Here is a 23,500-nt window from a genome sequence, read left to right on the forward strand (position 1 = left end):
TACTTGAAAAGTGGTTTTGCCAGGCAGATGAAGGGTCAGAGAGAACTCTGGTAGAAGAAACAGCATATTTAAATATAGTATGGAGAGAGCCTGGCACCTTGGGGCACTTTTAGCCTTATAGCTAGAGCCCATAGTAGTCCTGAACTATAGTCCCAAGCTCAGCCTTGGAAGATCCTAGTCCACAGCTTTATCTCTTTATTTTTTAAATTTTTATTTATTTACTTTTGTTTTTAGAGAGAGAAAGTGAGAGCATGCATGTGTGCAAGCGGGGGAGGGATAAGGGGGAGAAGGAGAGAGAGAATCTCAAGCAGGCTCCACACCCAGCACAGAGCTGGACATAGGGCTCTACCTGACCACCAACCATGAGATCATGACCTGAGCCGAAGGCAAGAGTCTGGCACTTAACCAACTGAGCCACCCAGGCGCCCCTTTAGCTCCTTAAGTAAGTGTTACATTCACTTGCTTTCCAGTTCAGAGAATCGCTTAGGTCTCTGTTGCTCATTTTATGTGCTAAACCTGACTTCACTTCTACATGGCTTCCCTGAATTTTATTCCTTTTCCTTCCAACAAACTCATTCCTCCTGGCCAGCCTTAGGGACAACAGCTAGCATGGAGGTCTGCCAGGATTGTGATCTAGTTTCCTTCAAAGACTGTCTGGTTTTATTGAGTTCCTGTTGGGGGCAGTCTGCAGGCCAGTGACATCTACCTTGTCGGCTCTGGCCTGGATTTCATCCCTTGTATGACTGGGATGAGGATCCACTATCCAGGAAGTAAAACTCATAGGAAAGGGCAGATTACTAAGATTCTTTCTTGCTAGGTTAGGGTGTTTGGAGTCTGTCCATAGTGATGGTGAGCAACTGGGTGAATCTAAGCAATATTAGTGAGAAGCTCAATATCCATTTCAGAAAGATGACCTTGGTGGCTTGGTAAATAGTGGACAAGGTGGGGAGAACTGTTAGGAAGCTGTGTCAGCATTCGATTGTGTGTCAATGCTCAAGTGAGAATTGAGAAGCAAAGGTAATGGCAGAGAGAATGAAAAACAAAAGAGAGAGAGAGAGAGAGATTACAGAGATCTTAAAACATTAATGAAAATTGTTGATTTGGATGTTAAAAGAGAGGAAGTGGGAAAGAGTGAGGTTAAGGGAACTTGGAGGGTAATGGCACCACGGTAGCTGGGAACCTAGAAGGATGATCAAGTTTGAGAGGAACTAATGGGGCAATAATGGACTTAGTCATAGACATCTTGAGTTGAAAACTCCTAAGAAGAATCCAGGTATAACAGCCCAGGAAGCAGCTGCATGTATGAGGAGAGAAGGCTAAAGATACAGGTCTATGAGTTGTCATGACAACTGAATGTTATTCAGTCCTTAAATTATAAAGACTAAGTAGCAACATGGGAACATGAGAAGAGTAGGATATAAAATTGTTTCTACTTTGTGATTTCAACTATGCAAAATTACATTTTTAAATGGATAAAAGTGAGAAGGGGAAATGGAAAAATTAAACATAGCAGATTTGTTAAGATGGTAGGTCCTTTTAAAATTTAATTATTCATATCCGGCCTCTTTCCAAAAAGAATTTGTAATGTCATGAAACGTTATCAATTTTATTAAAAAATTACCTCTGTTGTTATAATATTGTTTGTATGATACATTAAAAATTAAGATGAGAGGGGCGCCTGGGTGGCTCAGTCAGTTAAGCATCTGACTTTGGCTCAGGGCATGATGTCATAGTTCGTGGGTTTGAGCCCTATATAGGGCTCTGTGCTGACAACTCAGAGCCTAGAGTCTGCTTTGGATTCTGTGTCTCCCTTTCTGCGCCCCCCCGCCCCCCGCCAACTCTTGCTCATCTCTCCCTCTCTGTCAAAGATAAACATTAAAAAAATTAAAAAGAATTAAGATGAGATATCATATAGAAAGAACTTTGCAAACTTCCATGTGAATAATTATCATAATGTGAACACCATTTATTTTCGCTTAATTTTAAAAGAGTGATATTTTCCTAGTTAGCTTCTAGTATTTTCCTCTAAATATCTGTGTTAGTATATGGTTTCTCTATAACAATTTGAAGATCACAAGTCAGGGAATTTCCTGAAAACCCACAATATGAATAAAGCACAAGTTAAAGAAACTGCTGGATGAAATTTATTTGGATGATAAGATCTATTTATTGAACAATCTCTATATGCCAGACAGTATGTTGATGATAAATAAAAAGAATAAAACATACTCCCTATCTTCAGGCATCTTAGAGTTGAGTACAGAGAAGAGTAAATAGCAATTTTTCTATAGTTAATGAGATCATAAGGGTTTACCTACCCATAATTTTAAGGGAACACATCATAGGGACACTTGGGGCTTTCCCTGGAGAGATGGTGTCTTCAGTGGGTCTTGAGAAAATAGAGAACTTGAGTAAAGGGGCAGGGGGAAGTTCTTCCAAAAAGGGGAGAATATGATGTGCAAACACAAGAAAGCATGAAAAGTTAGGGGAATCTGTAGAAGCTCATTCTAATGGAGAGGGGAAATGAGGCTAAAGGCAGAGGGAAGATCCTGGATGGTCTTACTTGTTATGCTCAGAATTTTGGACTTTGTCCTGTAAGAAGTAGAGAATCACTGGAAGACTTTAGAAAAGGGGGTAACATGGTTAGAACATGATTCTGGATGCAATGTGGTGAATGGATTGGGAGGGACTAGCATGGGGACCATGAGACCTGAAGCTGTTGCTATGACACAGAAAGAGAAATTAGAGCCTATATTCAGTATGCAGTACTGGAGACAAGGGGGTATGGGTGAGAGATGTTCATGAAGAATAGCTCAGAAGAATCAGCAATACTTGGTGACTGAATGTAGAAGGTGAGAGAAAGAGAAGAGTCAAGGATGATCTCTGGGTTTCTGGTTTGGGAAGGGGGGGTCTCCCCGTCTCCTGAGATAGGAAAAATAGGTGGAGAAGCAGACACGAGTGAGAAGATGGTAAATTCAGTTTTGGTAATTTGAGTTGAAGGAGTCTGTGGGATGGCCATGTGATGGAAATGCCTCATGGGTGGTGATATATACCAGTCTGAACTTGGGTGAGAGATATGGGCTAAGATTTCTCAGATAAGGGGTGGTGGTGGGGGTGATAAAATTGGAAATGGAAGTTGAAGGACAATTCAGTGCTGTTCTGTGACTAGCACAATAAGATGCAGATATAAATTTAGATGTATCAGTGACTAAATTAAGAATGGAGTCATGAATTCTTGGGAATTGGAGAGAACTTCAGGGACCATGTAGTCTATAAGATTACCGATGAGTAGATGAGGATACCAAAGTTACAGAAAGAGGTTTACAAGTTGAATTCAGAAACCTAGGCTTTATGAATGTCTGTCCAATTCTCTTTGTACCTGTATTGCTATAGGGTGTGGACAGAAAGAAGAACTGAATGAGAAAAAACATGAAAGAGGAAACTGGCTTAGCTAGAGCAAGAAGCAGGAGTTTGACATCAAGCAATGGCAAATGAGGTCACCATCCCTGACCCTCACACCCCAGTCCCGTCCTAAAAGGCAGTCATTCAAATTTTCATGGCCTGGCCACCATCTTGGAGCCCAGATTTCTCCCCCTTTCCTTAGGTTAGGGGTCCTTTTGCCTCTGCATGAAAGCTATAAAAGTTTGCTTTGTTCTGGGAGAAATTTTGTCACCTGAACAAGTCAAAAGCCATGACTTTCATTGCTCTGTGACCCAGGAAAAGCTTCAGATTTTCAAAAAGAAAGATGCAGTTGTGTACTAGCTCTTTCACTGCTGTGATGTTTCAGGGCACCCTCACTGTAATGTCATTTCCATGCTTCTGAATTGTTTTTATCGTAGATGAAATGAAATGAAGCTGTTAATGACAAGCCAAATGGGAAATGCATCTGGAAGCTCTGTGTGATACACATCGGGCTGCCCTCTACTCCGTGAGAGCGACACCTTGCTTTCATTTTGCCCAGCTCTTCAAAGGGAAATGGTCAATAGCATTAGCAGATCAGGTCGGGAGGACTTAAGTCGGCTTTGTAGTGAAACTCGGTGTTTCTCTGCTGTTGGACACATTTGTGTTAAGTGCCTCGATCTGTTCAAATATCAGAGGAAGAATTTTGGATTCGGATAGTACTGACTCTCCCGGGTTGGTGGGCAGTTTGCAGGATACGTTACATATTAAAGAAAATCAGCCATTTCTTAAGGTTGGCCTTGCTGAAACCTGGGTAAAAGTTAGGAAGACAGATCTCATCAGGCTGGAAGGTGTTTTATATTATCAGAGCAAGACTTTCCCTGCGAAGTGTGTCCTTTGCCCCGGGGAAGATGAGTTTTCTAAATGACTTAACTAACTTCTTTTTTGGCATGCTTTTGCAATTGGTTCATTTCCAGGTACCAGAAAGAATGTAAATATGGAATGAATCAACTTTTTCCACATTTTTCTCTCGCAGTTCTTTTATGAAGAACAGATTTTCCATAGAGGAAATTAAAAAATACATAAAACTGAGAAACTGTGGTGTTGTTGAGGACGGCCTCATTTTCCACGTCACTTTGCAACTGGCAGTGTATTCAAATGGCATTAATATAACGTACAGAGTTTGTTTCAATTAGCTTCATTTTTCCTTGAGATGAGGAATTATCATAAATCCCTGAAATAACAGTTGACTCACAGAGATGCTTGTGTCATTGCATTGGGAATTTTTTATGGCTTTTTTTCCTCACTACATCTAGTTATAAAAATGATTAAACTCTGATTTAATGCATTTGATATGGGCCTTTTGCCTAAATTAGGAATGGGGAGAGAAGGGCAATGGTATAAGTCATTTCTCAAAGACAGACAAATTATGCTTTTTGCAGTAAATTTGGGAAGAATGATTTTTTCCATTTTAGAGTATTTTTCTGCATGAAACACAAGAATTTTCATTAGCATTTGGTTCACATTTTTTCTTGGATGCCATTCTTTTGAATGATTTGAAAATATTCTTCTGGTGCATCTGTAAACATCTGAAAATTAGATATTTGGTAAAAGACAATTGATCTGGACAGCTCAAAAAGCCAGAACTTTATGCAAAGCGGTATCTGGATTGCCATCTAAATGAAAACCGCATGTCAAACAGATGTCATAAATATGAATTCAGACAAATGCCCATTGATAGTTTTTCCGTGGTGCGTCTTAGATGGCTCAGCGAGTTACAGATCTCGTGAAGTGCAGCCTGTTTGGTATGCTGAAGGCAAGTTAAAGTTCTTTTCCTTTCTATTGTGACACTACAAGTCTAACCTTTATTGTCAGGGTCTCAACTGAATTTTCTAACAGCAGATGAGTGGGAATTCATGGAAATAGCATGTGTTTCACCAGTTTCCTTTATTTCTCCCTCAGGACAAGCAGCTGTCAGGTCAGCCCCCCATTGCAGAGCTTGAAGCCATCAAGAGCAGGGATGTATTTGCCTTGTTCTGAGGGCAGGCTTTCTGCCGACTCGGGAGATCACATAAATACCTTCAGGCCAGCATATCTGAGTCATCAGTGAGTGACCTCCCTGACAGGCTGAAACCACAAAATGCGACTTATGGAGCCGTCAGAGCAGGCTGCCCAGCTCTGGGTTCAGCTGAAGCAATAAACAGGAAGGGATGAATTCATTCATGTTCACACTCCCATTTTTCTGCATGGTAGGAAACTAATTCCAGAGAGTAATAGTAGCATAAAAATGCAGCCACATAACTTTTATAACCTCGTTTCCTCGAGTGCTTTACAATGAAATCCAGAGTCTTTGATAGAACTTGTTCTGTATCCTAAGTTCTTAATGATTACAGCTAGACATAATTTTGGAGAGGAAACCTGACTTTTAAAAATATGAATTTAATGTCTTCTCATTAGCAGACCTCATTTCGGTAAGGCGAGGAGGACCAAGTTTGCTATTAACCTACCTCTCTTCTCTGGGTCCTAGGAGGTGGAGGCAGGAAAACACTAATCTTTGTTTTCAGGTATATGTCATTCTTACATGGGGACTGAGAACTTACTTCCTTTGTATCTTTTAAGAGTGTTGCTCCTCCCATTTTTCTTCTCAATAATAATGGCTAACATCTATTCATTGCTAGATCATTCCCCTGGACCATTGCATTTATATCTTCAATCAACCTTATAAGATTGATATTAATATTATTGCTCTCAGGGTGAAACTAAAGCTGGTGGGGTAAAGCCAGAAGTCATGCTGGTAAAGAGTAAATGACCAATTTGAATCCTGACCATCTGACCACAGAATCTATGTTCTTATTCATTCATTTACCAAGGCATGAAAAATGTGTGAACCAGCAGAGGGACATACTAATTTTGCTTTCATACCACAGGGCTGCTAAGCACCTGTATATTCATTATGTATATTTATTTAGTACATTATCACTTAAGTTTTTGGTGTTTCATTTATCCACCAAGTATTTTTTAAAAACCTTCTCTGTGTCAACATTCCATGAGGGGCTGGGGATATAGCTGTGAATAAAACAGGTCTAGTCCCTCTTTTTGGGAAATCACAGGCCAGCGGGAGACAAGGGCCATCTACGCTGCCAGAGAGGAGAACTGAGGGTGGTGTCTCTAATCTGGCCGGGGGAGTCAGAGTAGGGCCTTTCAGGAAGTTTAGGAATCTGCCACGTTTTCAGGGTGGGAGAGAACATTTTACACAAGAGAAGACTCATTTGGAAACTGTAAGGGGTTGGGTAAGGATGAAGTGTGAGGGCTTCCAGAAACCACCTACTTGGGTTCCAATCTTCCTGTATCATCCTCCCATGACACACACACCTTGCCCCCACTGCCCACTTACCTGGTAGATCCTTCCATAACCTTCATGTCTTGGTTTAGATGTTATTTCATCTGAGAAAACTTCCCTACATCTCCCAGTACTAGCCAGATGTTCGCCCATAGCAATCAGTGCTTCTCATTATCCTAACATGGTTGACATTATATTTTAATTGCTTCTTTACCTAGCTGTCTGCCGCTTCAGACTATAGGTCTTTTGGACCCTGGTACTATGTCTTAAAAACTAGCACGTAGAATGTACTAAATAAATATTAGTTGAATGAATGGGAATGGGAGGGAGATACAGGTAAGGGATAAACGGGAACAGATCATGAACGACGGAGTATGGCAAATAGATGCTCTTTCTGTGTGTAACCATGGCTAACCAACAGATATTCCCAACACTTTCTCTTTTTTCACCTCTACTCCAAGGCTGCAAAAGTGAAATATTCACTTTTCCTGTATCCCTTCCAGAAAAGGGTAGGTATATGCCACAGTTCTGTTTAATAAGTTCCAAGCAGAGACCTGCTGGAAGGGCTCTCGGAAAGTGTTTGCCTTCCTGATAAAAAAGAGTATTATATTCATCATAGTCCTCCACCATTTGGGTGAGGCCTGCAGTAGATGTAGCAGCTACTTTGTAATTATGGAGGAAAGGCCAAGAGAATCACAAAGACATTGGCCTTGATATCACTGAGCTGCTGAGCCAGTGCCAGAAAACCACCTACTTGTGGACTTCTCTTTATGTGAAAAAAATAATCCTCTGCTTCAGTTGTCTGCTACTTACAGCCAAATGCATTCCTAATTGTAATACTATAAAATGATAGTTGTAGCTATATTTTTTGAATGTTTACTAAGTATGTCATAGTTTCAAACGTTTTCCCCATGCTTATCTCAACTAATCCTCATAACAACTCTACATGGAAGGTACTATTATTATTATCATCATCTCCATTTACAGATAAGAAATAGACACATTCACTCATCCAAAGTTCACATAGCCAACAAAAGTCAGAGCCAAAATTTGAACCCAGGACATCCCACCTTAGTATTTGTGCCCTTGGCCATGGTACATGAAACCAGGTCCAAGAGCTTGAACTCTATTCTGAGACTGGTGAGGTGGTCTGGTAGGCAAAATAGTAACTTCCCCCAAATGTCCACGTCCTAATTCTCAGAATCTGTGCCATGTATGGCATGGGGATTTAATACTTCAGATGGAGTTAAGGTTGTTAATTAGCTGCCTTTAACATAAGGAGATTTTCCTGGGTCATCTAGGTGAGCCTAATGCATTCATAAGGGTTCTTAAAAGGGGAAGAAGGAAGCAGTAGAAGGGGTTAGAGTGAGTGAGAGAACTCAGTCCATGTAGCTGAAGATGAAGGAAGAGGGCTACAAGCCAAGGAATGTAGGTGGCTTCTAGAAGGTGGAAAATGCAGGGAAATGAATTCTTCCTGGGAGCCTCCATAAAGGAATAAAAGTTTGCCAATTTCCTCTTCTTTTTTTGTTTTTACTTTTTAATTTTTTTAGTTATTATTTACTTTTTTTTATTTTTAACTTATTTTTTTAATTTACATCCAAGTTAGTTAACATATAGTGTAATAATGGTTTCGGAAGTAGAATCCAGTGATTCAACACCTACATATCATACCCAGTGCTCATCCCAACAAGTGTCCTCTTTAATGCCCCCTGGAGATTAGCCCAACCCCCCACCCAAAACCCTTCCAGAAGCCCTCAGTTTGTTCTCTGCATTTAAGAGTCTCTTATGGTTTGTTCTCCTCCCTGTTTTTATATTATTTTTGCTCCCCTTCCCTTATGTTCATCTGTTTTGTATCTTAAATTCCACATACGAGTGAAATCATATGATTTTTGTCTTTCTCTGACTAATTTTGCTTAGCATAATCCCATCTAGTTCCATCCACATTGTTGCAAATGGCAAGATTTCATTCTTTTTGATTACCGTGTAATACTCTATTGTATATATAAATTGCATCTTCTTTATCCATTCATCTGTCTATGGACATTTGGGCTCTTTCCATATTTTGGCTATTGTTGATAGTGCTGCTATAAACATTGGGATGCATGTGCCCCTTCAAAACAGCACTCCTGTATCCTTTGGATAAATATCTAGTAGTGCAATTGCTGGGTCATAGGGTAGTTCTATTTTTAATTTTTTGAGGGACCTCCACACTATTTTCCAGAGTGGTTGCACCAGTTTGCATTGCCACCAGCAGTGCAAAAGGGTTCCTCTTCTCCACATCCTCACCAACATCTATTGTTGCCTGAGTTGTTAATGTTAGCCATTCTGACAGGTGTGAGGCGGTATCTCATGGTGGTTTTGATTTGTATTTCCCTGATGATGAGTGATGGTGAGCATTTTTTCATGTGTCTGTTAGCCATCTGGATGTCTTCTTTGGAGAAGTGTCTATTCATGTCTTTTGCCCATTTCTTCACTGTATTATTTGTTTTTTAGGTGTTGAGTTTGATAAGCTCTTTATACATTTTGGATATTAACTCTCTCTGATATGTCATTTGCAAATATAAACTTTGCCAATTTCTTGATTTTAGCCCAGTGAGACCTGTGTCAGATTCTAACCTACAAAAAGTAAGATAATAAGTTTGTATTGTTTTATGCCATTAAATTTTTGGTAATTTGTAGTCATACAGTCAGCACTGAAGGATTTTCCTCAGCATCTAGGCACAATTGGATTTGCTGTCTTTGTGAGATCCCTATGTTGACTATGTAGAGTCTGGATTGTTGGTGGTTAAGGCTAAAGGCAGAGAGCTGAATTAGGAGGTATTGCAAATCCCAAAGCAACAGAGGGTCCAAGGCCACCTGAAGGCAGTGGATGTGGCTCTGTTTACTTGTTTTTCAAAGTGTTTGTGGAATAAATGTTGTGTAAAGTTGAAGAGGAGTCAGAGATGAACACATTTTAAAATTTAAGGTAAAGAGCAGATACTTGTTAGAACTAGGTGTCAGAGGAAGTAGGAAGTGGGATGGGAGAGCTGTGTCACCCTGTTTCTGGTGGTATCTGGGTAAAAAACTGGTTGTGGTGTGATGGTGGAGAGGGCAACAGTGGTAGAGATGGCAATTTTGGGCACAGGCCGAGGAAATGCAGGCATCCTGCCTTGACAGTTTCTATTTTCCTTGTGGAGAAGGAGGAGAGTTCATCAATGGAAAGTGAGTGAGGTAAGTTTCAAACTAGCCCTTCTTCAGAATGGAGGGAGGGGCAGTCCAGGTGGGATTAAACTTTAATCTTTTATGGTACCATCCTTTAAGGTTGTGCTATATTTGTTTTCCCTCACCATAGGCTCAGCAGCCTAAGAGTTGGAACAGAGATGGACATGTTAAAGAGTGGGGATTTGGAAGAGAGAAAGGAATGAGAATTTTTACTCCCCGTTTTAGTGGGAGAATGATTTTTACATGGGGCAGAAGGAAAACCCATCTCATTTTGTTTGAGACTGGTTTCATGAATTCCTGACAAGCACATCCATCCTACCATTCTCTACAAAACCTCCCTTATTCAGTTCAAGAATACCTCCTCTCAGTATCGCAACTAGATCTTTCCTTCAAATCGGGGTCATTGTCTCCTGTTAAGGCAGATGTCTCAAGAAGCATGGCACAGTAAGTCATACCAGCCTTTGTTTAAATGAGCCAGCTCCTTTGCTGGGAAAAATGCGACTGGAGTAAGAATGAGGGGGAGGAGAACAGTGAGCTGGGTGGGAGGAGTGGCTCCATCTAGGGGGGTAGAAGAGTAAATTGTTGGAGCTCTGAAGGTAAGTGCTCTCTCAGTCACTTATGCCCACCTTCCAGGTTCCCAAAGGGAGTGCCTGGGACTGGGCAGGTATACAGGAATGGCAAAACCTTTTTTCCCCATAGAGTAACTGGATATTGTCTGCTCCGTCAAGGTTTGCTCACACTTTGAAGTGTGTGTGCATGCAATCCTTTGGGAGTCAAAGGTGAGAAACCACAGGAGAGTTAGAGGGAAGGCATACACACTTCCTCTGCATGTAGAAGAAGATGTCCCTCACATTTTTGGCAATGGAGAGAAGGGATGAGCAGAACTATTACCATCTTATGTAAGGCAAAGTCAGGGAGATGAGAAGATACAGCATTCAATCCGAGAGGTTCCTTGAGGGCTGGTAAACCTCTTTGAGAGGAATATCCTACAAGGAATGCGCAGCTTGCTAGGTTTAGAGTTCTGTTTATTATCAAAGGAAACCTTTCTCATCTTTGAAAAAAATTTTAAAAAGAGAGCCTGTAATCCCTAGGGCCTCAGATTTATGTTTTCCAAATGTGGACCTCTATTTCTCCATGTGCTCAATATCTTTTTAATGGGCTACAAATATTTGAAATGTGTAAATACACCATGGGAGGATGAGTATTTTAAGTGCGTGGGGATGTGGCTGGATTAGGAGAAGTAGGATGTCATTATGGAAGAGGGAAGCAGGAGATGAGATGTCCCAGCAGTCTAAATTGCTGGGCTGGAGCACACTCTTAGGGCAAGCAAACTGGAAACATTCTTGCATTTGAACTTTTAGACCAGTCACCTAGACAAAGGCATGCAACTTCTTTCTTATCGGAGGTATTTTGTCTTTGGATTTTATCTTCTGTCCAGGGAGAGAGGGATTGCATTGCCCTCCCTTCTGTACTGGCCTACCTTCCAGGGGAAGAGGGGTCAAGTGTGTCTAGGAAATGCTCCCCTGGTGATTCTGATCTGCGCTTCTTTGCTTCCACCCCAGTCCTTCCCAATGGGAATTAACACTTTCAAAGCCAGATACTGACATGGTCAGAAAAGATTGCTCATTCCAAGTAGAGTGATGTGTTTCCAGTTGGAACAATCTCTGGAGTATTCTCTGCGGTTTTCCTTAATGGACTCTATCTTCCAGACATACCTCCACTGCACATCTTCTGTTTCCCCAGGTGCGGGATGGGATGAGGATATACTGCATGATGCTTTGGTGAAGATTAAATGAGATATTAATGTAGGTGAATCACTTGCATATGGAGAGCCGTCAAGAAATGTCAGTTCTCTTCCCCATCATATCATCAGTTGATAATGAATTATTTCCTACTTTTCCTAACGCTTACTAATGTTTCCATGCATTTACGTACATATTAGAAAATTTGGAACTGCAGTGGAGGCCCATGGATCTCAGCTGTGGTCATTGCTTACTTATGGTCATTGAGTCCTTACTGATAAGTGGCAGGATGGCATAATGATGAGAACATGTCTCATCAACTGGATTTGAATCCAAGCTCCAACCTTTTAACTGCACCATTCCAGGAAAGTGTCTTAACTTCTTTGTGCCTCAGTTTCCTTATTACAGTGTAGGAGGAAATGAAAACAGTATCTGCCTCAGAGGGTCGTTCAGAGGATTAAATGAGTTAATGTATGTAAAGAGTGTAGATCAGAGCCCGGCATTAAGTAAGTCCTGTAAATTTTGATTTGTGTTACTGGGTTTTGGTGACTACATATAAGACATTATGATAGGGTTCAATACATGTTAGCTATTATTTTTATTATTATATGATCTATAAAACATGGTCAAAACCTCTGATCCTTGAGGAGTGTCTGAGTGGGTCAGTCAGCTGAGCGTCCGACTTTGGCTTGGGTCATGATCTCATGGTTCATGGGTTCAAGCCCCGTGTTGGGCTCTGTGCTGACAGCTCAGAGCCTGGAGCCTGCTTCGGATTCTGTCTTTCCCTCTATCTCTGCTCCTCTCCTGCTCACTCTGTCTCTCTGTCTCAAAAATAAAATAAACATTTAAAAAAATGTTTTTTAAATAAATAAATAAAAAGGATTTCTAATCCATGAAACTAAGTTCCAGCTTCTTGAAAATAATTGGAGACTCAGAATGATTCCTAGGACCAGAACTGAAAATTTTTACTAGTAGTTGAGGTGGCAACAGAATTCAGTCTGCAGAAGGGGTGGCCTGGCTGGCTGGGACTTTAAGGCCTTACCCAGGGCTTCTGTAAAGGGCAGAGTATTATCCGTTTCTTAAGTACAATCATTGCAAACTGATCATCAGTGGCCACAACTGTGCCCACAGACACAAACCAAAATAAATTGGTTGCCAATATTTAAAATTTGGGCGATTTCACACAAAACTCTGGGCTTCCTACCCTTCAAACAGTTAGCGGGCCTACAACTCAGGTCTCACCCCCCTAAATGGCACCATCTGCCTCATGTCTGTAGAACTGCCCATTTTAGATTATTCATTCACTTTTCATTTTTCCACAAACCCCACTATTCCATATTGCATTATACCTGACCCACTTCGCTCATCAATATTACTGAGTAATCTCAGTAGGCCTCTAAATTTGCACTCCTACTGTAAACTGATAGGAGAGAAGTGTTGCTGAGATGTGGGGCAGGTGGTACATTTCTACCACAATGTGGAAAGATTGCTATACTGTTCATCCAGTCTTGATTTATGACCTATTCTCTCAGCCCATAAATGGGCCACTTTGTATGAACTATTTTCAGTGCTTCTGAGCAGTGTCAATTCCTGTACCTCAGGTGTGCTAAGTATGCTTACTGATGTCCATCCGTGGCAGTTACTACCAGAAAATGTTCACATAGATGAAAAAATCAAGAAATGGTATCAAAAGGGAGTAGCCGCGGTTAGCTTGGTATTTCCACGGTTACACAAAATATGCTTGAACACAAATATCCTTGGGAATTATGGTTTTGTTACATAATTCTTCTGGAAACCATAGTTTTCTTAAATACCAGAAAATAAAACAAAGACATTTGGAATCCAACTGTCGGGACATCTCTCGTAGTTGGACATTTGAGAACTTGGGTACCATATTCCCATTTCTGGAATTAGAAGCAGGAAGGCTAAAGAAGCGTGTGGCTGATCTTTGGTATATCCAGGAGAAGGTGGAATATGTTTTAAATCTTCTGTGTAGTTGTTTTTAGTCCCACCCAACCATCACTCTGGTCCCGGCACCTCCTTCTGAAACAAGTCATTGACTAAAAGTGTATCTTCAAATTACAGTTGTACTGAAAGAAATGTTCTATAATTTAGATTAATAAGAAACCCACAGGTATGTGTCAAGTGTGCTAGGAAAGAGATGTACTTTTCAGAATTACCTGATGCTCAATCATCGGAATGAAAACGTTTCTCCTTCATTTGCCAGCGGGGAGAGGATTCAGAGACTGTTTCCTCAAGACTTTCTGGACCAAGTAGAAGACCGTCATTGTCAAAGTATACAGTCAGTGTTGCATCTCGCGATGCAAATTGCAAGACATGCTTCTTTATCAGCAGAACTGTATGTTAATGTAACTGTCACATTAAATATTTGCTGCTGTGACTCAGTTAATGGCTGTCATAAAAGTGTGGCAGTATCTGACATTTTAAGTGTTTGTGGTACCTAATGTACAGCTTGCTATTGTAAATAGGCCACACATTTAGAACTAATTACATGCAAGCTATGATAGCAGGTTTATATTTTACAACTATCTGAGCTGTGATCAGCACTTGTAATCACAAAGCAACGAGAAAATAGGCAGTGACAGCAATACCTTCATGTTGAAAGCAAATTCTTGTTCTGAAGTGTTATGAACTATTAAGTATTTTTCAGTAGAAAGTGAACACGATTAGTCAGAAGCAACTATAATTATGCAAAAGGCCGCATCTGGTTTATATACTATGTTTACATCCATACACATTTTTTCTTTAAAGATTTATCCAGTCCAGTAAACAACCCAAATTGAATCATTCTTAAAACAATAGATACATTTTTTTAAAAAACTTCTGAGCATTGAGGAAAGGAAAGTTGCTTTCTTTCTGAGTCTCCATGATGTGTTGTTTTGTGTTTGTGATTTTTGGTTGAAACAGAGTTACACATTGGTTAAAACATAAAGGAGGCTGATAAACTTTGGTTCCTCCTAGCTTAGCAATGCTTCTTATTTGGGTTACAGTCCTACACATTTTCCACAGCTATCCTCCATGTCTGAAATAAGAAATCAGAGGTTTTGTGAAAGTAGTTACAGACCAGGGAATCTTAATCTGGAGTCAAAGGACTCTCTAGGGTCCATGGATGGGGTGAGGGGCTAGAGGAAAGCATAACCCCCCAAAATACATGCAAAATTTTATAGGAATTTGATTCCCCCCACCTACCCCCCTAGCGGGGGAAGATTTTGCAGAGCTTTCTTCAGAGTCTGAGAAGGAATATTAAGTATCGCTAATTTTTACAGCTTGCTTAGACCACATGAAATAATGAAGAAATGGTTCTTGAGAGACCACCTGGCATTTGCAGTCTTGAGGATGCTAAGACAAAGGGGCTTGTGACAGTTGAGCAGGACTCTCTGAGTAACTGCAGCTAATTTTTAGAAAGTCTGAGAAAAACCTAACTGCTGGGGTCCTTCTGAGAGTGTTGGACTGGGTCCTATTTTCCTTTTCTCGAGTGCAGTCCTGGGACCCAAGCAGGAGTATGAGAGGGGAGGTGGAGATGGTAGAGACGGCCATGACAATATGGGCAGCAGCTCCTACAGCAGTAGGGGCTCTCTCCTGCTGGTCCAGTGTCATAACCTGGGAGACCAGCACTTTCCCGACTCTGTGGGAAACCTTTTTCCAGTCCAATGGAGATTGTGTAACCAACGATGCTGGGCCACTTCTGAGGCTCAGGTGGATAGAGACTGGGGCTTGGGACTGTGGAGAAAGTTTAGGGTCCAGGAATGAGGCTTCTGCCTGGCTGACCAGGGATGGTGTCAAAGGCCAGGCAACCTGCAGAGGATTGAGTGCAGACAACAAATCTCTTGAGTATCCTAGAATCCACATTCCTTTCTTTTCATATCTCTTCTCCTTTCCCTTTGCTGCTTCCTGTGCAGAGTCCAGAGCTCAGTGCAAATTCTCCTCCATATCTGTTCATTCCCTGCTCTCCCTCTTCTGCTCTTCTTTTCCTGTTTCTTTTGATACCTGTTCCCTCTCCTCTTTCTCTCCTTTCCCCTCCTTTCTTATTTTTGTCTTATTAATATCTGGAGCTTGGCCTTTCCTTACCTTTTGGTTCTCCTTATCTTTTTGTCACTAAATGCAGTTTGTTTCTGGTGCATTCTCTCTCTCTCTCTCTCTCTCTCTCCTTCTCTCTCTCTCCTTCTCTCTCTCTCCCTTCTTCTCTCCCTCCCTTCTTTTCTCTTTTTGTGTTTTTCATGAGAGGGAGCAGGTGGAACATATGACCTTGGGGATCCTTGCTCTTCTAAAATGATCTGAGAATTTTGAGCATGAAGTATCCCATAGGTGATGAGAAGAGAATGGCTTTTTGGTCTATGGAAATCCCACCTGGGATAGAGCAGACAGCCAACCTTATGAAACAGAGTCCAACAACCCTCAGCTCTAGCTACAGCTCTGGCTAAGGGTGATTCAGGGTGGCGTATGGATTCCCTGGAAATATCACTGGGAACCCAGTGGTAGACTTTATTGCTTGGCTTCCTTTATACAAGCCAAAGAGCAACATTCTTTGTGGGCCTAAACTCCCACCTGCATGCCTACTGAAAACTAAGTTGTATCTTGGAGAGAGATTGGTGGGGACTTCTAGCTCTCTGGCTCAGTCTTGTCCCTAGTTAGATTTCTAGCTACATTCAAGCCCATTTCCCCCATCTAACTCCCTTTATCTTTGACTTTGTTCCTCAAAGGGGTCTCACAATTTCATTTTCTGTGTCTTTGCTGCTGGTCTTCTCTTCCATCCCACTGTATTGAAACCTTTCTCACTTTTAACTGCCACCTGCTCCATGAGGCTTTCTTAAGTCCTTAGCCAGGATGAATGTCTCCCACAGGCTCTGTGCTCTCACAGACCCTTATCTGTGTTTCTGATAAGTATTTATCACAGTTTCTTGAATTATAACCAGGTATGTACCTCAGGAGACAGAAAAGTGTGAGGGGAGGACAACATCTTTTTTATCTTCACTGTGCCTAGGACTATACTTTAGTAAATGATCATTAAACTTACTTGCAGAGTGATCAATGAGGACATTTATCAATAATCCTCTGCTTATTTTCATGCATGTCTAATAAAGATTTTCTTTGATAAGTTTAATGATGTTCACAACAATCATTAGTATATCTGTTTTATGTGATGGGTTTTAATCCTCCCATTAACCCTGTGAGCGAGTGGATTGTCTCCCCTGCACAGGGGAGGCTGGATTCTCATCATAAGTCAGCACTCTTATCCTTGTCACTGATCTCCAAAGTCCCTGCCCTTTCCACTTTATTCTGAGGTTTCTCATGGGAAGGGAAAGCCCAGGAGGGATATTCTGATGGTCTCCACTTTCCTGCAGCCCTGTGCTGTCTGTGCTTCTCAGCCATGCTGCCTTCCTCTTAGCGGAACATCATAGATGAGTTGGGCCACCTTTCTTGGTTTCTTTTCTGGGGGAGCAGAAGCCACCAGTCCCTTTGTACAAGGCTCTGGGGCTGGGTGTCTAGTGTTCTCTCTGGTTGAGACAATGGCATGACCATGCACTTGGAAAGATCACAGCCCTTGTTTGCATACAGCTCCCCCTCTCAGCCTGCTTTGGGGCAGAAGCCTGCTTTGATCCGTGTGCAGGCCTGGGAGGTTATGGCCCTAATTAATTCATGCATAACAATCTGAATTTCCTTTTCATTTGGTGAAAAGCGTAATCATTTCAAAACTTTCATAATGCTGGAATTCTTAAAACTCTGATTGAATCCTACTTTTCGTAAATCTGGTCTAAGCGTGATCTGTGGATAGCACTGAAACAAAAAGATAATGGAAAAATGTTTCTTCTAAATTTCTGAAAACTATTTCTGTTAGAAGAGGAGTTCTTGTCATTAGGCAAGATTAAAAAAAAAACTCATAATAAGCAGTGGGATGTCAACAAACTCTTCATCAGAATCCGGTTTTTGTTACGTGAATGCACCAGCTTACTAATCCACCCCATTCAATGGAAATGTCATATAAATTGAAGAAAAATAAAGAGTGTGAGGGAGACCATGGATATGAAAGCACTTTGTAAACAGCAACGTGCTTTATAAGTGTGACATATTTTATAGCTCGACTTCTGCAGTTTCCTTCCCCATGGTTAGAAAGTATTAGAGGTCCCCTGACTCCTGTCAGATGCCTTTTTAATGATCTTTAAGCCTTATTCCTAAAGGCAGGACAGTGATAATGGCAGGAAAAGTGCTTAATAATTTGTTTATGGTAAAATGCTATCCTAATTAGTAGATCTCATTAATTTCAATAAGGCATCACCCAGCATTTTCTCTCACTCCCTACAGTCAATCAGCCAGAAAGTCTTACTGCTTTTGCTGAGATCTACCTCTTACTTATTTGCTTTGTTCCCACTGCTACCACTTGAGTTTGTGACCTCTAATGCCACACCTGGGCAGCAGCAACTCCTACACCCTCCCACACTCCACCCTCCCTGGAGTCAGAGGGACCTTTTAGAAACAAATCATGTTGGTCACCTTCTAGCTTCTCAAACTCTGCAATGCATTCCCTACAAGGTTCAGCCTGTTTGCTCTCAGCTTCTTTTTATATCCCTTCCATATTACCCACTGGTCTTCCTTTTCAACCCCTCTTTCTGCCTTGAGCTTGGCCTCTGCTGTCCCTTCTGCCTGGAATGCCATTCTTGCAGATCTTCGTGTGGACTGACTGCTCACCTGTCAGTTCTGAGCTCTGCAGTTCCTGCCTCAGGGAGACCTCCCTGACCACCTAACCTATGGTGCCTGCCCCTGACACTAGCCTCTCTTACCTGATTCTTTCACCCCTAACTTTCGAACATCGTCTTATTTATGTAATTGTTTATTTATTATTCATCTCTTTCTGGTCAAATATACGTTTCACAAGAGCAGGGGCTATCTCTATATTGTTCTCTGCTACTTCTCCAGAGCCTAGAATAGGGCCTGGAACAGAAGGGACTTTCATTTATTTGTTGCACAAATGAGTGCTAACTACAGGAACTATTGAGTGAGGGGGAAAAAAGGAATGTTCCAATAAGGCGATTTGGTTTATGTTGACAGTATGCTAAAACAACTAGTAAAATTCAATTCAATGGAGACAACTGTCGAAGGGACTTTCACTAATTATTGGTTAATTCAGTTATAGAACCCATTGTTGATAAAATTGCAGCAGGTGTTATAGAATTCTATAGCTATCTAATTCTTTTGGTTAAATTAGCCAGAACTGCTTATTATGCATATCATGCTTGGGATGCTCCTCATTCAAATTTTATAAATGAAAAATTATAGAAGAGAGATCATCTATTTTCCCAGAAAATAATTCTTCTGGGAAAATTTCCTAGTGCCCAATCTGAAAGGTTTGAGATGATGATTTTCTTCTTTTCATATGTCATATTCATTTATTCTTGTGTGTATCACCTCATGATAGAATGTGTTCACTTTACGAATAATTGTTGTAAGCTTCCTGTGTACCAGGCCCTCAGCTTAGCACTGGAGAGCCCACTGGGGACCAGACACATAATATTGCTGCTCTGGTAAAGGTTGGCTAAAGATTTCTCTTCTGTAGGAATTTAGGATGAACACATCTGCCATGTGCTGTCATTTCCACGGGGTTTTAAAGAAGACACACAGTGATAGTAGGTTGGTCTGGAGGTTCCAAGAAAAGTCCATGTTCTTATGAAAACCCAGTAGGAGAGTATCTGTGAAAGAGAAAGACAGACTAGGTCAAATGTTCTTAAAATGAACTTCATAGTTAGGCCATGACAACTGTCATGCTCCCAATAAAAGCCTGCCAAATAGTCTGAGCTAAAAGAGAGAGATTTGGGGCAAATTTAGATACAGAGTGACACTTCTTTCTTTTTCATCTTTTCTTTTTCATCTTTTTTTTTTTCAAACTCATTGGGCTGCATATCTAAAACCACATTTGAGCCTTTTCAATATTGGTATCTAGTCACTGCAAAAGCAATGTCTGGTTGAAAGATAAATGAGTTTATAGAGTTTGGGATTAGATGGAAAATAACTGGAACTAAATTGTATTTTGCTGAATTTCAAAATAGCTCAGGAACAATTGGACCATATTTTCCTCAAAATTAACATCAGTAAAAAAAAAAAAAAAGATTAAGCAAAATAAAACCCTCCTGGGCAAAAGAAAGAAAATTGTAAACTGAGATTTACTCAAACCAAACTTCTTCCAGTTCTTCCACCCTTGGTTGACAAAGGCATAAACTTGGGAGTGTGGGCAGGTTTCTAAGCCTTTAATATTATTATGAAATCAGAGTTCTAAGTTTTAGAAATGTTTAAAGAAGAGGTTTTTTTCTTGACATTTCTAATTTCTGCTAAGTATTGAAATATACCACCCATATAATAATTACAGGTCATAGGAGTTCAGAGCTGGAAGGAACCCTGGAGACAATTTAGTCTAGTCTATGCATTTCTATGGAGGTGAAGACAAACTCGGGGAGGTGGATGGACTTGCTCAAGGGTATGCATGAGCCTGTGACAGAGCTGGAGCCCAAGTTCCTTTCATCTTATGGAAATGCCCATATTGGACAGGTCCAGCCTCACTCTCCTATTTATGAGGCTGTGTAAATAAAGTCCCTGGAATTTTGATGTGCTAAAAGTATGAGATTTTGATTGTCAGGTAACTTATGGGTTAATCTTATGATCACAGTCTTGCTTTTTCCTCTGAACGGTGGCTGTTCAGAGGTAATGGGCATTGAAGATACTCGTTAGAAATTGAATGTAAAGATTTAGGGAGCTGGAATGGGACAGAATCAATGTGTGGCATGAAGAAAATTGTGCTTGGGAATCCCTTCCCTTACTCTGCCATTCCTTCACATAATGCCAGCTCTATTCATTGTTGAGTTTTGAAGCCCACATTTTCCGCATTTGCCTAGTGGGAAGCAGTCCGCAGCCTAAACGCAGAGGTGGCCAATTGAGTGAAACATCTTTGTGAACTCCTTTTGTTAGAAGGGTGTGTGCACTCAGGACCCTTTAGTTTCTGATTTCATTGCGTGCTCCTGACAGCAAGGGGCTAGATTACACTAAATCATAAGAATGGAAAGCAGGGAAAGAGTGCAAAGGGACTGCCCCCAAGCCTCTGTGATGGGGTGGGGTGTTAGTCATCAGCTTTCTTTGAATATCAAAGTTATGCCACACAAATACAAAGAAGGACCCTCCATGCCTTTAACACAGAATGACACTTCTTTCTTTTTCATATATATATATTTTTAATATAGGAAGGTACAGCTATAGGTTCCTGTGACCTATGCCCCTCCGAAACCCCGTTATATGACAACTGTGCTCAAACAGGGATGAGTATGGATATAAATGAGAATGTAAAAGGTACCAAGTGCTCGCTCGGCAGCACATATACTAAAATTGGAAGGATACAGAGTAGATTAGCGCGGCCCCTGTGCAAGGATGACACGCAAATTCGCGAAGCGCTAAAAGTACCAAGTGAGGAGGAACCTGAGCAGGGAAGAGTGGGAAAGTGTCATCTGAGTGGTGATGGTGAAATACTCAGGAGTTACCCAGTTGCAGCCAAGGTTTTTTTTGCTTTGGTTTTTTAAAAACTATTTTTTAACAGTTTGAGGAAAATAGGCATCTTGCTTCAAACACCCCTGACCCCAACATACACCCGCAGCTTCCAATTGTATTTCCTGAGGCTGTGAACTCCTCAGTTTTCACAAGCCAAGAAGAAATTTAGCTAGTTGGTAGTTGGAAAACAGATCTGGGGGGAGTAAGTAGCATGAGTAATGAGTAGGCCATATCCCCTTCCAAGATGTTCCCAACTACTTTTGGACCTAGGCCTGGGAAAAAAAATATTATGTGAATTTCCCTTGGAGATACTGTTAAAATGTATTTCATTAATTAGTGTCCACTTAAATTTGACTCAATACCCAGGAAAATCAGTTTTGTTCTTAAATCGTACCAATACATAATAATGATCATAAAACAATACTTTAATATGTATAATATTTATTGCAAAAAGTGCTTGCATATATTGGCTTATATATTATCTTATATACTTCCAGAATACTTCATTAATTGGTTTTTTGATGACAACATGGAAGTTCACCGTTTTCCTAATATTCAGATGATGATAAAAACATTCATATTCAGAAGTACTTATTAAGTACCAATTACTTATAATACCAACAATACTGAGCTCATTTAAGTTAAGTGAAGAACCACAAAAGAAGTTCTATTTCTATGAAGTTTATCTTTCTGACATTTCCCATTGTGTTTAAAAAGAGAATGGGCAAAGCCATTCGGGTATCAGAGTTTAGTTGGATGATACACGTTCCACTTGTGGAATTGGTCAAGATCAGAGAACGTCTTCATTTCTTGTCTCTTAGAAACTAAGTTGTTAATGTAGTTATTCTCTCTGGTATTTAGATCATGAATTTTTCACAGACCCACATCAAGGAGAAAAGAGGCCTTTTCTATGTTAAATTTGAAGAATGACTTCAGATGTTTTGAGTGGATAGCTGTAGAACAGAATGGAAACAGTACAAGTCATGTTGCCTTCCAGAATCCACTGGGCTCTGTTATTGTTAGTTATCTATTGGAATATCAGGCTATGGTCCTTATCCAGTGTGGTTTGGCTTTATTATTTCTCTTAAGATCTTGTTAATGTTCAGTTGATCTGTTTTATATTTCAGAGAACCCAGCAGGATCCTCCTATTAGTATCTCCTATCTAAAGTAGGGAGAAAAAGTTGGTAAGAATGATCTTTTTTTAAAATGGGAATTGTTTCATGTAAACATTCTACATAGAAATACATGTACATAACCACATACAAAGAGTTTTGAATTTGTTTCTTGCAAGCCCATCCTCACTTTCTGTGGAGAGTATCAGAATTGTCTTAGGAAGCTTGCCCTGTGGGATTGCCATGGCACCTACACATCTTTTTGGTGAGTAATGCCACAGCCTCTGAAAACCTGAGAAGTTGAGCAATTGTCCATTCTCGTTACTGAAATGCTGTGGACAGAGCACCTGGCTGATTGTGGCAAGAGGATATAGGGTGAGATAAAGGATGACTTTTGCTTCTCAATGATTTCCCTCATCTCTTAACTGCACAGAAGTCTTAATCTTGAGGAATCCAACATTGGGTTGCATCCTAGGTGCATTCAGGGACTCACTTACCTCTAGTTTTTCCAGAGTTTTTCCTCTGGGGCTAATTTTAGCTGTGTACAGAGACATATTTGGAAGTCAATATTACTTAAATTTTTCATATTGAGTGACGACAGCTGGGGAGGTGGTGTGTAGGGTAGAATGTGCCTGTATCAGCCAACATCACTGACTTGCAGAGCCACAAAGAGACCTGCTTCAGGTTCTCTACTTTGACTTGAACTTCACAGCTTACTTACCCAAACTGTGTATGAGTGGGGCCCTCAGATGGCTCCTTTATCCCCACCTCATCCCACCTAAAGAGAACCATCAGCAAAGAATTGTCCATGATGTCCAGACATTCCCTTAAAGCTACCTTGTCTCTTTGTACACACTCAGAAAATGGGCAGTGCCCAACAGTCTGCCTCTTCCTTCATCTCGTGGGCCTTTTGGGGGTGAAATAATCTATCGTTCTTTACTAGTGCCACTTGTATGAACACCATTGGAGTGTAATCATACGTGGTTGTCCTATTTGGCCTGAGGGTAAGGCCTCATCCTCTGAGTAGGCAGTAACATGTTCTCTGACAGAGGTGGTTAGCTCAGGTTTTAGTCCCAGGGAGGAGACCTAACATGAGACTGGACACCACAGCACTGGACAATACTCTCAATTCGTTTGTTATCTTGGGGTTTTCTCTCTTAGG

At 40.8% G+C, this 23,500-nt stretch overlaps 1 non-coding gene across 1 annotated transcript; it reads left to right on the plus strand.

The window, feature by feature from the left end:
* The first annotated feature begins 21,037 nt into the window (after positions 1-21,037).
* LOC113600069 (U6 spliceosomal RNA) lies at positions 21,038-21,143 on the plus strand. Its single transcript, XR_003421037.1, has one exon. It is a non-coding gene; the product is annotated as a U6 spliceosomal RNA (small nuclear RNA).
* Positions 21,144-23,500: the final 2,357 nt, after the last annotated feature.

This window comes from Acinonyx jubatus, chromosome C2 (genome assembly GCF_027475565.1).
Source record: "Acinonyx jubatus isolate Ajub_Pintada_27869175 chromosome C2, VMU_Ajub_asm_v1.0, whole genome shotgun sequence".
Taxonomy (NCBI): domain Eukaryota; kingdom Metazoa; phylum Chordata; class Mammalia; order Carnivora; family Felidae; genus Acinonyx; species Acinonyx jubatus.